This window comes from Aptenodytes patagonicus, chromosome 1 (assembly GCF_965638725.1).
Source record: "Aptenodytes patagonicus chromosome 1, bAptPat1.pri.cur, whole genome shotgun sequence".
NCBI lineage: Eukaryota > Metazoa > Chordata > Aves > Sphenisciformes > Spheniscidae > Aptenodytes > Aptenodytes patagonicus.
Window position 1 is genome coordinate 42,131,393 of NC_134949.1, and position 20,931 is coordinate 42,152,323.

A 20,931-nucleotide genomic window follows, 5' to 3' on the forward strand; every position below is an offset into this window, starting at 1 on the left:
CTAATACTGTGGAGGACAGAGCCTAGGAGCACAACCACAGAGTCTTTGTAGAAAAAGAGACAGAGGGATCTCCTGTTAGATCTGTTCAAAACCACAACCCCCCTCACCATAACCTTGCTGGAGAGCAAACAAACAGTCTTAGCACAGAAGTCCCTGAGGCCCACTACTGCCAAAACCAGAACTTGCAGCTACGCATTAACAAAACTCTCCTGTTGCTATTCCTTATTCATATCATAGCTTTGATTGTGAGTTGGAGTCTCACCTGCATGTTTTTAGCAGTTACTGGAAGGCATTCATACCATCAGTAGATCCTCTTTATTGTCACATCTTTTCAAACAAAAATGTTATGAAGTGATGGATAATTGCCAATGCTGTTGTACCTTGAATGGGTGCTGACATGGTGACACCAGGATGTTCCATCTGCATGTCTTGGGTTTTCTCCAGTTATGCTCCCCCATGTTCTCCCCACTGTGGAAGCAGGTTTCACTCATGTGACATAGTCTGAGTTTGATTTATTGTCCTTGTGCAGCTGCAGTGATCAAGCCCTATATAGCACCAGGTTCACCTGGTGTATGTACCTTATTACCCTTTTTCCCCCTTCTTGAGCCTCCTTTTCATTCTTGTACCTCCTTTTCTCTGCCCCAGCCTCTTTCCAAATAAACAACCTGCCCTAATTATGTTTTCCCCACTGGTCTCAGTTTTGCTACCTCCATACCCACATTAAGTATTTCTGATATTATTGTTACCTGGATAATCTTGGCCTTCCAACGTATCACTGTTTCAGTTATCCAGGTATTGCTTGGCCTTGGAAGGTTCTGCTCCCCTCCAGTTATCTGTCAAGTCTGGCCATCACATATAACTCCTCCTTATCAACCTGTGAAATCCAGCCAGTGCTCATGGCACTCTCTTTTCTCAGCTTCTCACACAGGTATCCAGCACATCCAGCAATTTCTCACATCTTGTAGTTTTTCACTGAACATCTTGTTCAGTTAGCTGAGCCTCAGGCCAGCACCTAGTCAGTGGCCTAGACATTGGATTGTAACCCTAAGAAAAGACAAAGAAAAAAAAAAAAAGCTTTGTTTCAGAAACAAAGCAATAAACAGCTATGTTAATCAGCATTTCACCCTTGCTAAACAAACTGAGAGTGAAGAGGGTAGGAAGGCTCTGCAGAGGGACCTGGACAGGCTGGATCGATGGGCCCAGGCCAACTGTATGAGGTTCAACAAGGCCAAGTGCCGGGTCCTGCACTTCGGCCACAACAACCCCATGCAGCGCTACAGGCTTGGGGAAGAGTGGCTGGGAAGCTGCCCAGCAGAAAAGGACCTGGGGGTGTTGGTCGACAGTCGGCTGAACATGAGCCGGCAGTGTGCCCAGGCGGCCAAGAAGGCCAATGGCATCCTGGCCTGTCTCGGAAATAGTGTGGCCAGCAGGAGTAGGGAAGTGATCGTGCCCCTCCATTCAGCACTGGTGAGGCCGCATAGGCTCGAATCCTGTGTTCAGTTTTGGGCCCCTCACTACAAGAAGGATGTTGAGGTGCTGGAGCATGTCCAGAGAAGGGCAACGAGGCTGGTGAGGGGTCTGGAGAACAAGTCTTATGAGGAGCGGCTGAGGGAACTGGGGTTGTTTAGCCTGGAGAAAAGGAGGCTGAGGGGAGACCTCATCGCTCTCTACAACTACCTGAAAGGAGGTTGTAGCGAGGTGGGTGTTGGTCTCTTCTCCTAAGTAACAAGCGACAGGACGAGAGGAAATGGCCTCAAGTTGTGCCGGGGAGGTTTAGATTGGATGTAAGGAAAAATTTCTTTACTGAAAGAGTGGTCAAACATTGGAGCAGGCTGCCCAGGGAAGTGGTTGAGTCCCCATCCCTGGAGGTATTTAAAAGACGAGTAGATGAGGCACTTAGGGACATGGTTTAGTGGACATGGTGGTGTTGGGTTGATGGTTGGACTCGATGATCTTAGAGGTCTTTTCCAACCTCAATGATTCTATGATTCTAAGATGTTGTCACAGGACAGCGTTGGTCTACAGAGGTAGATCTCAGCTACCCTTGTGGCCTCATGGGGCACACTACCCTATATAAGTACCTTGGTTGATAGGAAAATGAAGCTGAACCCAAATGAGACTCCAAAGACTTTTATGTGACTGGCTTTGCATCTCAGTAGCAACTGGGCAAACAGAACAGATGGATTGGTTTGGGAAGAAGTTATGAGACCCACAGTGACAGTAAGGAAAGAGGATTTAGTAGCAAGGTGCAATACAAAATAAGTTTGTATACAGAATGATTATGTAAAGAACCACAAATTATATTTTTCTTACTGAAAACTTAAAAAAAATACCCTAAAAAAATGTGAGGAATGAAGATTTTAAACTAAATTACACTATTTCTGTACCTGATCATTATGGAATTGGAAGTCTCAGAGGATTTTCAGAGTAGACTCCAAGGATAATTTACTTTCAAATAGACAAAATAGGTATTAAATACTTATGAATAGGTGTTACAATGTCCCTAGAGTCTTTGCTGTGAACCAGCTGAAAACTTGGTCTTATAAAAAAAAAAATGGTTTTGCAAAACAAGATAAGTTTCTTCTTTTTTTTAAGCAGGGAAACATTCTATAATTAAAGTGATTTCATTCCTGAAAGGATATTTACTTTATGTATGACCATTAGCACCACACAAATCAATCTCAGAAAAGTTAAGCAGAGCAGATAAAGCCAGACATGTACAGAACAGGAGAAGGAAGCTCTGTGAAAGTCAAAAGGCTGAAAAAATATTTACACGTTTACAATAGTTAAGTGATGTGTTGCTAACTGATGTTGCTAATTTCACATGATCTCACAAAAGCCCTTTACATAACATAGACCTAGTTTATCAGATCATCCTAAACTGGACACCCAGCAGCCAGTCAGCTCCTGAGACTCACTCAAATGTACAGACTGTGATGGGAGCTTGCTTATGTGTAGGCACCTAGACGTAGTTACCAACGTTTAGGTGTGCTAGGGAGGGCTTCCTGTTGCCTACATACAACCACTGGAATTCAAGTGGGATATTGTGCAGAGTCAGATCAATGGAGGACCTTTGGGAGACCTTCACAGTCCCGTGCTGGCAGCTGAAAACCATGTGAGATACCTGAGGACAAGTCAGTACAAGATACCTTATGCTAGGACAACTGAATCCTACCTCTGCTATCCCAAACTGTTTGTCTCAGTACCACTTTATAATAAATAAGATAATGTTGCATTACCTAGAAGTAAAATCTAAGTTGCCTTTGGCCTTAATTGCATAACAAATCTAGGGACGTAATTTCAGATTTTGCCTCCTTTCAAATTAAATTTTAAGTTAAACACTGTCACATTTCCTTATCAGAGGAAAAAATCGGGAGGAAATGAGTCCTGTGAGTCAAAAAAAATAAAAAGAACAGCTACATACAGAGCAAGCATATAACAGTGTAGGCTATTGTGTAATTCGATAAAGCAGGAGTTCATTATCAATAACAATCTATTTATTAGTGAAACAGATGGGAAAATCATGAAAGGAAAGCCATAACAGAGATATTATTCTCCTAAGCAGAATCCTGAATGTGCTTTTCACTAACGGAAGGTTATAGTTAATCAGTAGCTAACAACTTGTAGTATCAGTAGGGACAGATGTTTTCTAAAATGTAAATAAAATGCATCTGAGAAGCCATCATCAACAGGAATTTGTCTTTCCTGAATTAAGCATATTACTGATTTTGCTTTCTGTAAATATGCTATTTGCTATTAACTGCCCCAGCATTAAGGCAGAATTCACCATAAGGATGTCAGTTTCCTATGAAACACCATAAAAGCCTTTTTTTAAAAAAATAATTTATTTCATTTGGCAGCTTTGTGTATAATAGTAGAGATAAATATTGTTGATTTTGAATTTTAATTCTTTGGGTTTCCTCTTCTCTCTCCTTGGCAATAACTTTTTGATGCCCAGTGGAAAAAGAGTTATATTTAAATAAATTCTCCAGCAGAATCTATTTTGTCATTTATAGTAAATTTAATCACTTTTTTCCTCAAGGGCATCATCCCATGAGCTAATCTCACCTCTTTTAATTTCTTCTCTTTTTCTTTATTTGGTCCCAGGAGTACAATTTTTTGGAGGTTTTTTGTTGGGAAATACTTCACAGCTGGCCCTCTAACTGATGCAGAATTGAGTTAGAAATTTTTATTAACATATTTGTGCAATTCTAGCTTTTTCTTTTGCAGTAATAACAACACAAAGATCATTTAATGGAGGCAGCTTGAAATCTCTGGTTGCTTTATCTATTAGTCTCAGAAAAAAAAATTACTGGTATCAGATGAGGATGTGAAATTACCGTAATCATGACTCATCTCTTGAGATTAAGACATATTACTCAGGCCTCATGGTTAGCTACAAAAGGCAAAGACCTCCATTTGATCAGGTGCCCCTTCAGGCAGGTTCTCCTCATGTGGCTCAGCAAAAAAGCAAACCATCTTACTACTTTGTGCCAATAGCTCTGAGAGTGATTTTCAGCCCAAATCTGTCTCCAGCGTGTGAGTACTAGCCAGATCACAGTGACCTCTGACCAGGGAAGGGGGAAGCCTTGGGTCCACCTCGCCCAGCACAACCAATGCATACAGACCTGCCACGTCAACAGTCCTGAAACCTTGGCCTTGTCCAGCAGCCTCCAGCTACCCTGTCTGAAAAGATTCATGTCACCATCTGCAATGGATGGAGGTTCAGAGTTCAGAGAGTAAAGCTTCCCGAGAGGATCTCTCTGGAGAGCTGAGTTATTAGTGTCTCTGCTCAAGAAGGTACTCCTCACCCAATATCATATTTACTTATTAACTGAGCTGTTTACTTGTCTGCCCCAAAGCAAGTCTTCCTTTATTTTATGACCATGTAGAACTAGCTGTCCAGACCACAGCTGAGGAAACGGTACTGTAAATATTTGGGCTACTGGCTTTAATCCACATTTCATGTCCCTGCAAGTAATTTCCTCTCAATGTACTTCTCTGTCTCCTTGGCCTTCAAGCATTCAAATGTTTTTCATGACAACGTGTTCCATTCTCTTTCCAGTTATTGGTTAGCCATTCAGCTTGAGGTGCTCTTACCTGTGCAGAAATAATTATTTCAGGAGTGTTTAATGGAATCTTGGTGGCAGTGTTAAACTCTGCTGGTTATTTATATGTTTGAAAGATGGATGGTTTCAGAGAGTCTGCTACCACCAGAAAAAAAAAAGGAAACCAGCCAAAACCAGGACAGCACACCTTATTTTTTTACAAGATCACGCATACTTAATTTGCAAAATGTTCATATTTTTATCTTAAAAAGTGATTTGTTGTTCACTTGGATGAAAATATTTTTAGTTTCACTGCATTGTGGCAATGGATAAGCTGTATTGTTTTGTTTGGTTTTTTTCAACGTTAGATAGCACTTTGCTTTATGAGCTAAATGGAAGTGTATTATTTGCCAAATTTCTGAAATACAATGCGGGCTGCTAACTGTGTGCTGTTTACCACAGATAATAGTAAAAAGCTCAATCCACTTTCTGCTGAAGTATTAGTACATAACAACCTGCTTCCAGGTTAATAATGGATAATCATGACAAACACATAGCCAACAGAGATCTTCCGCAGGGTAGCTAAGTCTACACTTCACTGGAAGAGCAGTCTCAGGGGCATGGTATGTTCCCAATTTGCTTCCTTCCTGTCCAAACGAAGGATTTGCAAGATGTTGCATAGTGCTAGAGGATCACCTAGGAGCTTCTTCTGACACCACACTATGACCTTACTAGTAAAATATTAATGTGCCACATACATTGGATACTGCCCTTGAGGCATGTCTGGAACTGTGCTTCCTTCTTACTGTTTGGATGGCAATCTTTTCATGATGGTTGATTTTGGGATGGTCTCAGAAGATAATTTGCATGTGCCCCACTTTTGATGGATACCTGCTAAGCTATAGTTCGCTAGCTTGCCACAAGAACTGTCACTGAAATTAAATTATAGGCTTTCAGTGACAGCTGAATATAGCTCCAGATAAAGTATCTCAAAAAAGGTCTAAGAGAGCTATAACTGAAACAAAGAACTGCACAGAAGAGGGTAAGAAGGGTAATCCAGCCTATAGGATGGCTTCCATCTGAGAGGAGCTCAAGTAATGTGATAGTTTGGTTTAAAAAGGAGAGAATAAGAAAGAATAGGGAAAGATACATGAAAAGACTATCAGACTATTAATGATATGGAGATGGTGAACGGGGAGCATCTGCTCACTGTTTCTCACAATACTAGGGAACATCCAGTCAAATGGAGAAACAGTAGACTTAGAGCAACAAGAGAAAGTTGTTTTTCACATGGCGTGACTAAATGAGTTGGTTTTCCCATGGCACGACTAAATGCTGGAACTTGTTGCCACAGAGTATTGTGGAGGCCATTTAAAAAATAAACAAATGTGTTCAGGAGAATCTACTGATGTTTTTTAAACACAAGGATCTGGAGCTTAACTCTATAACAGTAAGACCCTTACCCATGAACTGCTGGAAACAGGGAAGGTATGTACAAGGATTTAAGGATTTCTCATGTTCCGTCCCCGTTCTTGAACCGTTTCCTAAACATCTGCGTGGGGACATTGTTGAAGAGAGGATGTTGGGTGAGATAGACCTAAGTTCTGACCCAATATAAAGTTACTTTGTCATTCATTGCATATGGAAATCAATAATTGTAGTTAGATCATCTCTGTCCATATAGCAGTCAGGATATTGTTTCTGATAGCTCAAGTTAGTAACCTACTGAAGTAATACTCAGGCAATATAGGGCCTGGTATATCTGAAGTAGAAACATGACATGTGGTTGGTCTTGGCAGCCATCTGAACTGGTACTCTATCAAGTGAGTCAACCACATCCTGCACTAATGGGGAAAAACCTTTTCACACTTTTAATCCTTTTCTCAGCATGAAAATTACCTGAAATATAGATCTCCCACAAGTGTACAAATTTTTTAATTCATATTTGAAGCAGTGCTCACAACAGCTGTTGACACACTGGAGCAAGTTCTGTGGAGGGTCACCAAGGTGGTCAGGGCTGGAGCACCTGTCCTGTGAGAAGACTCTGAGGGACCAGGGCTTGCTCAGTCTGGAGAAGTGACGGCTTCAGGAGGACCTACTAGCAGCTGCCCAGCACCTCATGAGAGGTTAGTGAGAAGATGGAGCCAGGCTCTTTACTGAGGTGCATGGTGAGAGAACAGGAGGCAGTATTTGTAAACTGAAACAGGGGAGGGTCCAACTGGATGTAAGGAAAAAAATTTCCCCACGAGAAAAGTCAAGCAGTGGAGCAGGTTGCCCAGAGAGCAACCTACAGTGGAGCAGCCTGTGGCATCTCCATTCTTAAATTTTTTTAAGACCCATCTGGAAAAAGTTCTGAGCCACATAGTCTGAATTCAGTGTTGACCCTGCTTTGCATAGACAGTTGGACATGTGTTCACCCAGTTCTGGTCAAATGTTTTTCCATTCCAGGAGACCAAATGCCAAAAAGTACTGTAACTTTTATTGCTACACTATAATGTTCTCTTTAAAGAAAAACACTGTTATGAAATATGCATTTAAATGATAGGAATACAGAAGCTGAAAAGCAAAAAGTTTTTAGGAAGCTAAGTACAGCTTAAGAGGTTCAGAAGCCTCAAGTTCCACAAGTTTCATATGCTCCATCTACAGCACTTCCACCTGTTTAGGCTCAAATCTCATCACCACTGATTTCCAGAGATGACATTTCAAATGTGAGCTCATATTGTAGAGGAACTTGGCCTGCTGACTTTAGAGGGTTACAACTGAGTCTCTTAAAGTATAAATAGATTCATTCTGAAGTGCCGCAGTGAATTAATACCCTATACTGATCTCATTCTCAACTCCCTAATTTACAGTCTTCTGGAGAGAGCTAACTCCCTAACTTAACTGATAAAAATGTGTAACTACAAATAAATTACTGTGCAGAATTAATCACGTTACTTTGGGTTAGAGTAGATTACTTCAGAGCCCTCATTTATCCATCATTACATGCTTACAACTTCACTAAGGGACAGATCCTGACCCTAATCCAAAGACCAGTCAAACAAGCTGGTCCTCTGTGCTGTATAAACTGATCTGCAAAAGATCACTAGATCCTAGATTCCCAGTAGTCAGGCAGACTGGGAACCCACTCGAAGTGGGTATCTCTCAACCAGATTATACTAATGAATTTATTTTTCATTAAAAAAAAGAACATGGAAGTGACGCTGGAGGGAAAAGGGCACACGTGGACAATAGTAGTTCCAATTCTCTTGTAATGCCTAAACCAGTGCACTCAAGAACAACAATTGTGATTCCACATAATGGAGATTCCTTTCATCATGTATTTGTTGCATATTTGGAGTACTTGAAACGTACCATTGCCTGCTTCATTTCCTTTAAAGGGATGAGTATAGGAAGGTTGTTCAAATGCCCCCTAAAACAAACATAGTATAAAATCTAAGTCCTCCCACTCTCCAGTCCATTTAGTTATAAATCACATTTGTTGGCTCTGAATTCAGTGCACAAGCTGATTACTGTGGTGTTAATGAGGTGTTCAGATATTACTTGTGTTGCAAAATATGTGATTACTGAAATTCTGTAACAGGCTAAAAGATTTGTCTGAGCTGCAAAGAATAGGCTAGTTTAGCCAGCATGATGGATGTGTGGAGTCTAATGAAAGAAATACCCTCTGTGCATTTGCATTAGAGATTATGCATCAGTCAGAACCAGGCCGCCTGATCATGAAAACAAACTCGACAGTGTTTTCTTTGTGTTGCTACTGACACGTATAACCAACAGAATAACTTTTCTGTTTGAGATAGGAGGAGAGGAATGAAATCACTTGATACTGGGATGCAATGCTCTCTCCAAATTGAGTATCAGGAACAGAGAGCACTGGGGTACTGACAGCTACCCATCTGTACCCCTGGTTATTTATTGAGCAGTAGTATAAATAAGAATTTTAATCAAAAGAAACAATCAGTTCTCAATGGTAACACTGTGACAGAGAAATTCTTGCTGGAAGCTTTCTTCAACCAAATATCTGAGTGATGCCTTGGAAAAGGATCCTGAAGGGAAGCCGGAGAACAGAGCTATCATCTCAGGTCAGAACTGACAGACACTTCATTATTTTTTTTCTTTCTGTTTTTTTTTCTTCTTTTTTTATTTTATTTCTTATTTCTCTTTTTTTTTCCTTTTTTTTTTTGTTTTGTTCTTGTTTGTTTGTTTCCCCTTCTTTTCTCTCTTTTCTTTGTTTCCAATTCTGCAATCAATTACCTAGCCTCTGTTTTACTGGGATAAATGTCATTTGTCTTTCTCCTCAAAGTTTGTTCAATAATTAGCCTGGTCTCAAAATGAACTGCCCAGTAAATATCACTCTTGTTCTGACAGAAATGGAGAATCTGATCCTAGCATAGTCTGATGTATTTTCAGGCTATGTCTAGATGAATGGTTCGTAGCAGAAATGGCTTCAGTATTGTTCCCTCATCATCTCAATCTGTTTAATGTTGCTTTGCTGCTCTGAAACTTGGTTTGATTCCAGTCAAAACCCAGGACAGAAAATGTACATCCCAATCCCTGCTCCACTTCTGCAACGGGCATTGCGTGGCGCTACTCTTTCAGAAGCTGCTGCATGCAGCACATGGGGAGAAGCCATGGGGAGATCCTGAGCCTCTGCAGACCAGCTGGGAAGCATGAACCCACTGGCTGGTCATGGGATAAAGTGCCCACATCCATGCTGGGTTTTGATATTCTCAGGTTTTTCATTAAGCTGCCAGAACCAGACAGTCCTGCAGACAGAGACCCAGAGAGCCACAGGACTGCACATAAGCAAACACGAAAGACACGTGTTGAAGGACATGCATTTGAAAGAGACTACAAAGACTCATTGCTGTAGTTATTCCTGACTTGCGATACTAGCTAGTTTTGCCTGTGGTGGTCTGAAGCTGTGATAGTAGTAAATATTAATAACGTAAATATCTCTTGACCACATTGTACTAGTTTTGGCTGGGATAGAGTTAATTTTCTTCATAGTAGCTCGTATGGTGTGGCATTTTGGATTTGTGACCAAAACAGTGTTGATAATACAGGGATGTTTTTGTTACTGCTGAGCAGTGCTTACACAGGGTCGAGGCTTTTTCTGCTTCTCACACCACCCCACCAGCGAGTAGGCTGGGGGTGCACAAGAAGTTGGGAGAGGACACAGCTGGGACAGCTGGCCCCAAATTACCAAAGGGATACCCCACACCATATAATGTGCTTAGCAATAAAAGATGGGGGAAAAAAGGAGGAAGGGGTGATATTTGGAGTTATGATGTCTGCCTTCCCAAGTAACTGTTACAGGCAATGGAGCCCTGCTGCTCTGGAAATGGCTGAACACCTGCCTGCCGATGGGAGGTAGTGAATGTATTCCTTATTTTGCTTTGCTTGCGTGTGCAGCTTTTGCTTTTCCATGAATTTTCTTAGTTTTACTCTTGCGATTCTCCTCCCCATCCCACTGGAGGGAAGCGAGCAACAGGCTGTGTGGGGCTGAGCTGCCTACTGGGGTTAAACCACGACAAGCATCTACTTCTGGCCTTCTCTGGTTCTTCACAGCACTACAGGGAGACAAATCCAGGCCAGGTAGAAGTTACACATCTTCATCTGGAAGAATCTAATTAACATTGCCAGGGGACAAGAGGCATTTTGAAACAGCTGGAAATATATTTTAAAAAAAACCCTACTAATAAAAGTTTTCATCATTGTTAAAATTATGCATTTGAGAAGATATTAGCACCGAAAATTTTATTTCCTTTCATAGAACATACATAAATTGTCAACATCTTTCATTTATCCTTAAATTTATCCTCCATTTCAAATTTTCTTCTTATTGCAAAGGTATTATTCATGCAGGGAAAAAAGGCCAGTTATTGTAGGGTTAAGTCACGTTTTCTGCCTATTGTAACACATACTATATTCCCAAATGCCTGGTGACAACACACATAATTACTTCTTAATTTTTTTCAAGCACCTCTCATCTGTGAGTACAGAATAGCCTAAAACACATCCTTTCATAAATATTACATGGAAGAGCTCCGACTGTTAAGATAAAAAGCTACTTATTTCAGCACACCCCACTGAAAGGAGAAGTTGTAATTTTTATAATAGAATCCAAATCCTGTTTATTTGTTTCAGTTGGTGTCTACATGAATCAAAGGCGTCAGCGGTAATCTGGGATTCATGGGGTTGCATTGGAAGTGTTTGACAAAATCTGCTACAATGATCGCATAAGAAAATGTAGTAGTAGATTTTCCAGGACACTGTATGCAGTACAGCTCACCTGCAGACCATACCTTAGAGGAGCATGGATCCATGCTGTCACAGATGAGCACGTGGAAGTGAGAGCCACCAGCCTCTGTCCCCCATCTGAGTCTGCAAGTTAGGAGGAAAGGGGAGTCGAAGGACAGTTTAAAGGTGAGATCTGCACTTGTGCAATCGATCTTGCCGCCTTCAGTTCTGTCCCAGTAGTTCTGCCACAGGCTACCTGGTTGTGGTAACACCTCAGAGGCCTCAAGTACTGGTTGTTTCATCATTTTTTTCTCCCTTCCGGCACTCCTCCAGTCTGCTGTGGCTCTGCTTTCCTCCTTCTGCCGGGCAGGAGCTCACTGTGAGGACTGAGTTCGGGACAAGAGTGGCTGCACTCAGAAGGTCCCTGTGCTCCTCTGCCCTCTCAGAAACCATCCCTGGTGTGCATCAACTTCATGGGATGTCCTGGTTATCAACCCAGGCCCAGGTGTCGAATTTTTAGGGAACAAACCCAAGGCTTTTTTTTTTTTTTCCTTACTCTGTGGTATACTATTATGAGAGGAAAGAGCTTCAGGACATGCAAATTCCAATCTCTAGCTGCCTATGATTCAAACCCAGACGAAAATATATCTGCTTAAGGCCTTGTAGTTTTGGGGATTGTCTTTGAAAAAATTTCAAATGCAGTTCCTTGGAGCATATTTGTATTTCCTCTCTTACTACCGCCCCCACCCCCCACAATGTAAACTTAAATAAAGAAAAAAAATTAAACCACCTAGCCTTTTCTCCATACCATTTTCATTTATCTTCTGAGCAAGGCAGTAGCCAAATGCACTGCAGAGTTACACACCTTTTGAAGAGCTTTTCTTCTGTTCAGGTTTATTTATTTTGTTTTGCTCTGCCACAGGCCATTCTGTCATCCTTAATTTCAGAAAATAACTCTCTTATTCCTCTAAATCAAAGCAGAAACACTCCTTGGAAAAACTGGTGCACTGGTTATCTTCATGATCTATCCTTGTGGTCTGGAGCTAGCAGCATCTGCGGCAACCGTGCCTCCAGCTTTCGAGTCCACAAAGCCAGCCTCGTCCCGACAGGCCTGATGCTGATCTCTGTGTCCTGCAGGAGGTCTGAAGGGTCTGCACCATCGACAGTCTTAGCGAGTCTGAAACAAGGTTAGTTAGCAACTACTGATGAACCAGCTGTATGGGTCCTTGCAAAGAGCTGTAGCTCATTAGCAGCAGCCCTGTGGGGAGGGCAGCCAAGTACCTGACTCTCATTTTGCAGCCTGTCAGGCACAGTCCAGCAGGATTAGAAGAACAGCTCTTCAGTACCACTCAAAGCTGTCTGCACTTCTTAGACCTGATCTAAATGTCAGGAAGGGAGCACAAATCTCCATGCCGATGCCAGCAGGATGGGGATTAGACCTCTCCTGTCTATTAAAGCATTCTGGGAAATACAGTCTTTATAGCTCTCTATAAATAATAAGATTTACCATAGATGGTGATTTCAACTGAAGATAAGTTTTAGTGTGGTCGTACATGTAAAGACTTTTAAAATGCAAAATAATTTATCTGACAAACACAGAGATGGGAGTGTGGAACAACTTCTTAGTATGCTATAATATCCTCAGAGGAAGCACACCATTCTGTAGTCATATAATGTGGAAATATCTGTTGAACAAAACCAGAGATAATATTTAACAAATGACACAGCCTAGGTTATGGAAGTTATAACCAATGCATGAGAAATTGATGTAATGCTCTCTTGATATGAGGCTGACAAGTACCTACTTGTGCATGCTACCAAGCACATCTCTGGCTGGAAGTATGATTCTTTACCCGACTCAGCCCTTACTGGGGAGGGTAGCTACACTTGAAGTCAACACTGAAGATAGGGATTTGGGAAAGTCAGATCCCTCCCCACACTACTTTTCGCTACTAGAGGTGACTAGGCATAGGAAAAATGAAATGATGGATGACACTTGTGCACTCAACAAAGAAGATACAAGAGGAAATTCTGGCTGATGTCAGCAAAAAAATTCTCTGCAATGTGACCCTTGCCATGTTGTTCTGCTTGGGCAATCATTTATATCCAATAACATTTTAGGAACTGATTCTTATATCAAATGCATTGAATGAATCTCAACTGCCTCTGACAGAAGCAAGATTTGAGTTATTCAGTCTTATTCCTGAAGAGGCAGATTGTACCACTAACTGGCTCAGCAGAGGACTCTGCTTGGCATGTAGTTCTACTGCGTTTCGTAGAAGCAAGCAGATTCATCACAATCCATTCTCATTTTCATTTTTCTTTTTCTGTACCATAGGGTAAATTAAATGGGCATAATGTTCCAATTCTTCTATCTCATTTCAAGGATTTTGATTGCCAGGTGGAAGAGAAATGGTTGATTATTCTAAACATTTAAAGAATTTTCTACTGTGCACAACTTTGTGTACATTGCAAATTAAAATTCATAATTCCTGAGTTAAGATGATTTAATTGTTTGACTAATGTTAGTGCTTTTTTCACAGAAATGTTAGAACTTGACCATATGTGTCATTTTTGTAACAGATGAGACAGGTTTGATATTTGCATAAGTTCAACATTGGGACAATAGGTGTACTTACTCTTTACATAACCAGGTGTCAAAAATGATGCAATAAGTAATTTTTTACTGCCACCTTGTGGTGCTGCAGGCTTTTGGTGACAAAAATGACATATGAGAGAATCAAGGCTTTATGCAAACCAAACAAAACCGAAAAGCTATAAAATTATACTGATAATTTTTCTCTTTTTTCCTTTTTTTTCCCCCATGTCATCTGTGATGGTGCTTAGTTAAGTTTTACTCCCGACTTTCATAATTTATCTCTCTGTTGTCATTTATAGATAGGATCACCATACACAAGCTGTGAACTAAGAACAGTCTGTCCCGTACCCATGAACACTATCGAACAAGCTTTTTTAAAAGATTGGAAAAGGTCTCAATGCTAAGTCTTGGTTTTTTACTAATTTTTTAAACCTGATTGCCAGTTCCAGTGCCTCAGTGCTTCTAGAAGCTAAAATTTGTCTTTTCAAATGCTTTATATATTTTGTATGGGTCCTTTTCTTGTTTTGCCTATGTTGAAGATACTTCTGGTTGTCAGTCTAGCAATCCTAAAAGCCTGAGTAACATGACACTCACAGAACCAACTTCCAGTGGGCTTACTATGCACTGGAAGGTAAGCACTTGCAGCCTATAATGTACTTATCTGGAATATGACAGACTTTGAAAATCTCCCTAGATGCATCAAGTGATGTTGCAGGCCTGTTCCTGTTATCTGCTGGCATTCGTTGCTTTTATTTTGCTCTCCTGTAGTGCTTGTGGAGAGAATAATCTCATACCTCTACTGTGATCTCTGTTTTGAGGTTGGCATTACATAGATTTCTCAGGTTTTGTGTTCCTGAATGATGCTGGTTTACACAGCTAGTGCTTCTGATGTCTGGACTTTGTTAAATCCCTCCTTACAAGAAGATTTCCTGCTGAAGCAGTGCTTCAAGGCTGAAGCTATAGTGTATGCCTTCTAGAGGGGCCCTTTTGAGAATCATGGCCCCTCCCCATAACCCCATCCAAAACTGTAGCTGATCGGCAGTTCATGAAATCAGGTAGACCAGCTACATCATGTCCCATGGTAGGAAAGTGTGCTCCAGGTAGGCTAACTCCTCACTTCTGCTTTTTTCCTGTAACATCAACCTGTTACAAAATCACTGCAAATCCGTGGTGGTTTTGCAGCTTGCAATGTCTGTTAAGCATGCAGCAAATGTTAGCTTAAACCTTCTGGGTTAAATCTATGTGAAATGGCTACGCTAACTGTGGAGGACTAGACTTGAGAAGCATGTTGATTTATTTCAGCAAACTAAATCACTCATGGAAAGAAAAAAGAGGCGGGGGAGGGGGCTGACCAATAGAAGCTGATAAAAATGACAGTCCTATTTATTTAGATGGATATGAATGAGGCTTTAATCCACCCCTCTTACTCTGAGAACAGCCCAGATTAATGTGAAAGTGGTGTCTCCGCTGTGGCAGCAGGAACAGGCGACAATCCAGCGTAAAATGACTTCCCCCCCTTCATACAAAAGGACCCCCAAAGAGTCTGCTTCGCTTCAGGAATTGCTCTAGCCCCCGTGTGAGTGGAGGATGATTTTACTGCGGCATTTAGACTGGCTCCCTACTTGGGGACTGCATAACTCTCATCATGCCCTTTAACTTTATACTCTTCATTTGCTTCTGCATAATCTATCAGTTCCTCAGGATGAGGGCTGCTGCAGAGATAAAAATCCAGTGTCTCTGCTGGAGAACTCGTGCACAACTGCTCAGCTCTCCTGGAAGATTCGTGCATGGCTGTTACTGCATCCTTCAGTCTGCTTGCCATCTCCTCCTTTCCCATGAGCTAGCAAGGGGTCATGGCTCCCAGCAAGATTCCTGCCACACGAAGGGACAGAGTGGCTGCCTTTTTTCATATGCTCATGAGTATAAACCCACAGGCATTGTCCTGACCACAGAGAATAGAAATTATTTTATGTTTTGTTTCCCTGTGCTTTTTCTGTTTTTCCTTCAGTACCTCTTTCTTGTTCTCACAGCACCTTCCAGATTTCAATGCTTCACCAGCTACATACATTCGGGAGTTAAGGGTCTATAAGAAAAGGTCAGAGCATTTAGAGGTTGGTGACCGGTCAGGAAGGACTTGAATTGTGATTCTTTCTCCTAGAAAGAAGTCTTTAGAAACCTTTGAATAAATGTTTTTAGATTGCATGGGAGAAAGCTGTGGGACTGGGGAGGATCTAGGATAGAAGCAGAAGACATCAGTCCAAGGTAACATATCCAGTGGATTTAGAGAAGGAAGGAAGAACAGAGATGGGGCAACTGAAGTAAAAAATGAGATGAGAGTGAGGTATTTTTACTTGATTAATTTTTATAACCTCTCTTCTCCTTCTGACCATCCCACTTATAAAAGCTAGCAGCTATGAGGCCACCCTGTGATGCATAAAGGCAAAAATATGTCTCAGTGCTTGCTGTGCATAAGAAGAGCTAAAAAGTGGTATAGAATCATAGAATCATTAAGGTTGGAAAAAACCTCTAAGATCATCGAGTCCAGCCATCAACCCAACACCACCATGCCCACTAAACCATGTCCCTAAGAGCCTCATCTACACGTCTTTTAAATACTTCCAGGGATGGTGACTCAACCTCTTCCCTGGGCAGCCTCTTCCAATGTTTAACCACTCTTTCAGTAAAGAAGTTTTTCCTCATGTCCAATCTAAACCTCCCCTGGTGCAACTTGAGGCCATTTCCTCTCGTCCTGTCGCTTGTTACTTGGGAGAAGAGACCGACACCCACCTCGCTACAACCTCCTTTCAGGGAGTTGTAGAGCGCGATAAGGTCTCCCCTCAGCCTCCTTTTCTCCAGGCTAAACAACCCCAGTTCCCTCAGCCGCTCCTCATAGGACTTGTTCTCCAGACCCTTCACCAGCTTCATTGCCCTTCTCTGGACACGCTCCAGCACCTCAACATCCTTCTTGTAGTGAGGGGCCCAAAACTGAACACAGGATTCGAGCCTGTGCAGCCTCACCAGTGCCGAGTACAGGGGCACGATCACTTCCCTACTCCTGCTGGCCACACTATTTCTGAGACAGGCCAGGATGCCATTGGCCTTCTTGGCCACCTGGGCACACTGCTGGCTCATGTTCAGCCGGCTGTCAACCAGCACCCCCAGGTCCTTTTCCGACAGGCAGCTTTCCAGCCACTCTTCCCCAAGCCTGTAGCGCTGCATGGGGTTGTTGTGGCCGAAGTGCAGGACCCGGCACTTGGCCTTGTTGAACCTCATGCAATTGGCCTGGGCCCATCGATCCAGCCTGTCCAGGTCCCTCTGCAGAGCCTTCCTACCCTCGAGCAGATCAACACTCCTGCCCAACTTGGTGTCATCTGCAAACTTACTGAGGGTGCACTCAATCCCCTCATCCAGATCATTGATAAAGATATTGAACAAGACTGGCCCCAAAAGAATAAAGGTGTTCAAGTTGTTGTGGGTTGTGGTTGTTTTTTTTTTTTTGGGGGGGGGGGGAGGAGGAGTGCCATCAGCTGGAGTAATGCACCATGAAGAATCTGAAGGTAAGGCTAAAATAGACTTAATATCAGGAACCAGTCTAGTAGGAGAAGTTTCCACAGTTTATTTTAATTTTTGTATAGAAGAGAAGCAAAATATGTACATACCAGCAGCAAATGTTATCTTTTCCCCTTAAAAAAAAAAAGATGAGCTCAAAGGTTTATAAAACAATCTCACGTCTAAGTAGAGATCTATGCTAGCATAATTTAGAGTAACATAAACCAATGATTATCACAGCTGATGATATTTCCAAAGACATGGTATCAGTTGAAAGGGAAGAAATAGTGCAAGGTCTGGGAGAATTAGTGTGATTGCAAATATAAAGGAAAAGTAAAGACGGTAAGAGAAAAGCTCAGCAAAAACATTTTAATCAGATACTAGGGGGTTGAAAATAATATGAGAGGAACACAGCAAATAATTATAACCGTAAGATAAAAGAAAGCATCTCTAGACGTTCAAATATGTTTGTGCTGCCAAAAAGCACTATTACAGCCTCACTCTACTGCCTCAGCTATTGGCAAATGCAGCATTGCAAGTAACAACAAAATGCCAACACTGAAAAATCCGGCTGTGGCACTACGCAGAACCTTGAAACCATCTTCAATAAAAGGAAAAGCATGACAGTGACCCCCCACATCTGTCTTTTTGGTTAATGGGAAAAGTGGTGGTGTGTGAAGCAACACAGGAGACCATTGCAGTGACTGTCAGAGTGTTTCTTAAAGAAAGAGTTACAAAAGTGGTAGGAGTGAGTCCACTGCAGTTGAAGCCAGCTTTCACTCATGCACAGACAGGTCACTGGAATTTCAAAATTACTGTTTTCATTGCAATTTCTAAGCAGAAAAGCTGGTGGTTTAGGAAAGACCGTTAATCAATTCTGCCTCTTCAGAGCTACACACAAGGCACCAGTTAGCAGGAAGCTGGGGACTTTCATGCTGGCTTTCCCTGGTCCTCTGGGCACACAGGAGCTTGTTCCTGATGGCTGGGGCCAGCCAGACCAAGCTCCTGCTGTAGGGCAGTTCTCTGTCTGTAACCTGTCCCTTACAGTACCTTGCAGCCACGTGGGTCAGGCTCGCCTCATAGCACTGAGCAGGACTGAGCCTACGCTACCCACATGGCTGAATGGGCTCTCCACCTCACGTTTGTTTCAGAGCTGATGCTCGTTTAACACTTAGCATGGGGTCCAAACTTCTGTTTTGCCTGCCTGATTTTCACTGCTCTATGACACTAGCAGTCTTCATCAAGACATAGCCAATGACAAAATTCAGTTGCTTTTTTTTCCTACCAAAAAATCTTCACACACAGATTGAAATCACTCTCCCTGTCCCTTCGATTTACTGGACCCAAGCTGTGTCATGTAGGTGATGCAGTAGTTTAATTTTGAAATATAAATCTGTTGCAATGGAATTAAATTTACATGACAGTCAAATGTTGTCAGAGAGGGGGAAAGTTAAGGGAAGTAGCAACATAAAGGCTATGAACAGAATTCTCTAATCTGCAAAGAAGTGGCAGAGTTTGTTTGTTACCTCAGCAGCATCTGACACTCAGGGAAGGAAAATAACAGCAGTGGTGGAGCCCACCTGAAACAAGAATATATTTGTGTTAATTACCGTGCAGTTATGTCACAAGCTTCTGTAGAGAACTAGACAGCCCAAGCAGGCAAAAGAAAAGATGGTTGGGAAAGAACTTTTGTTTTCTTGTGTCATCACTCTGATTTATGCTTAATGTCAAATTATTCTTGACAAGTACAACAATTCTAGGTGGTTTTTGCCCTTGTAAAACCTTCTGAAAAAATTCACAGAGGAACAACCCAAGAGCCAATTGGAGTTAGATTCAAGCCAGACTGCAAAACTGGAACTGCTATAGGAGCATCAACAGGTAATCAAACATTTCTTCAGCAATCAAACATTTCTTCTCAGCCTCTCCATTGCATTTGATATGGTCAACCATAAAATATTGCTGTTGGGTGAGAGGGTAATGACAACCGTTCCAAGTACTGTGCCAAAATGCACTGAGGCCCTCCAGCAGGGTGGCATAAAGTTCCTTTGGCTGTGAATACACAACCGTACTCAGTCCATTGTGCAAGTCCTTCCCCTAATCTCTCTCAACATGGCACCCAAAAGTAAATCTTTCTACTGTTCTTGTGTTATGTTTCTAGACTGTCCTAATCTGGTGAAAAATAAACTGTACTCAGTGACATTTCCCAGCAGGACTAAAGTAGTAGTATAGTTAAGAATGAAACCTGCAAAGTTTAGAAAATTCTATGGGTAGAAAACAATTTGGCCCTTTTCTGCCTCACCTAGGGGTGCCTCTGCAGTATCTAGGGGTGCCTCCATGTGTAGCCTTGGTTCTTTCAAGATGCAGTGCTTCCCAGTGTGCACACTTGCAATGCTCTTATCTATGCCGCCAGTCAAAATTGAATGGTTCCTCCCCTGGAAAAACCAAGCTGGAAGCTGCGCACTGAGGTGCCATGTGGACTATCTTGTCGTTAATGGGGAAATATGGTAACAAAACATATTGACCCTTCATACTGAAGTCCTCCAGCATGGTCTTAGGAAATTCTGCAGAAGAATGTACTATTTTGGAAACAGCTACAGTTCTGCACACACACACACACACACACACATCAGGAGTTAAAGGCCAAGAAGGTGAAAAGATCTCTGGTCCTGCTTTTGGATTTTTACTTGCGACAGTGCTGTTTCTGACACAGCTGTATGGCCAGAAAGCTGTACCTATACTGGAGTGATACAGATTTCTAGAAAACTTAGTTTCAACAGAAGTCGCTAGCAAAGAATTCCTCAAATATCAGTTTCTATTAGCTAAAAGGTTAAAAGCAAATGGCTTCAAATGATGGAGAAAGACCCTGTTCTACTTAGTCATGAGTGCATCCTGAGTTTGCTCTGATACAAACCGTTTACTAAATTTCTGTAAGGAGAGAAGACAGATCTGCGTTAGAAGGCATACGGTCCACAGATAGTGGGTCAGCAGTGTCTGGCAAAGACAGACAGCTGATCCATGCACTGGAAATCAATGACATTTTAAAACAAAGCAGGTTTTTTAATAGTAAGGGATACAAATTGGGTTTCCAGTGTGGCCCAATAGATGTGCCCATACAATGGCAAACTGGAACAAATCTAAAAGAACCATTAACACGTCAGAATTGTTCCCTTCTCACACTAGGTTATCATTTAATTATGAATCAAATGCAAGCTCCTAATCCTCATCTTTAAAGCATCAAATATGCCGGTAACACCTCAGGCTCTGAAAGAGACCGTCATCCACAATGACATTCCTTAATACATCTAAACTTTCTACAATAAAGGTGATGAACTCATAGTCAAGCTACACAACTTTCTCAGTGAGAGTTTGAGACTTGGAAATGTACTCTCAGGGGCAAACTTCACAACTTTGCTATAAGCACAAGGAACAACTTCTTTGACTTTATCCCTTCTAATATAAACCTATAGAAATATGCATATAAAAAATGCAAAG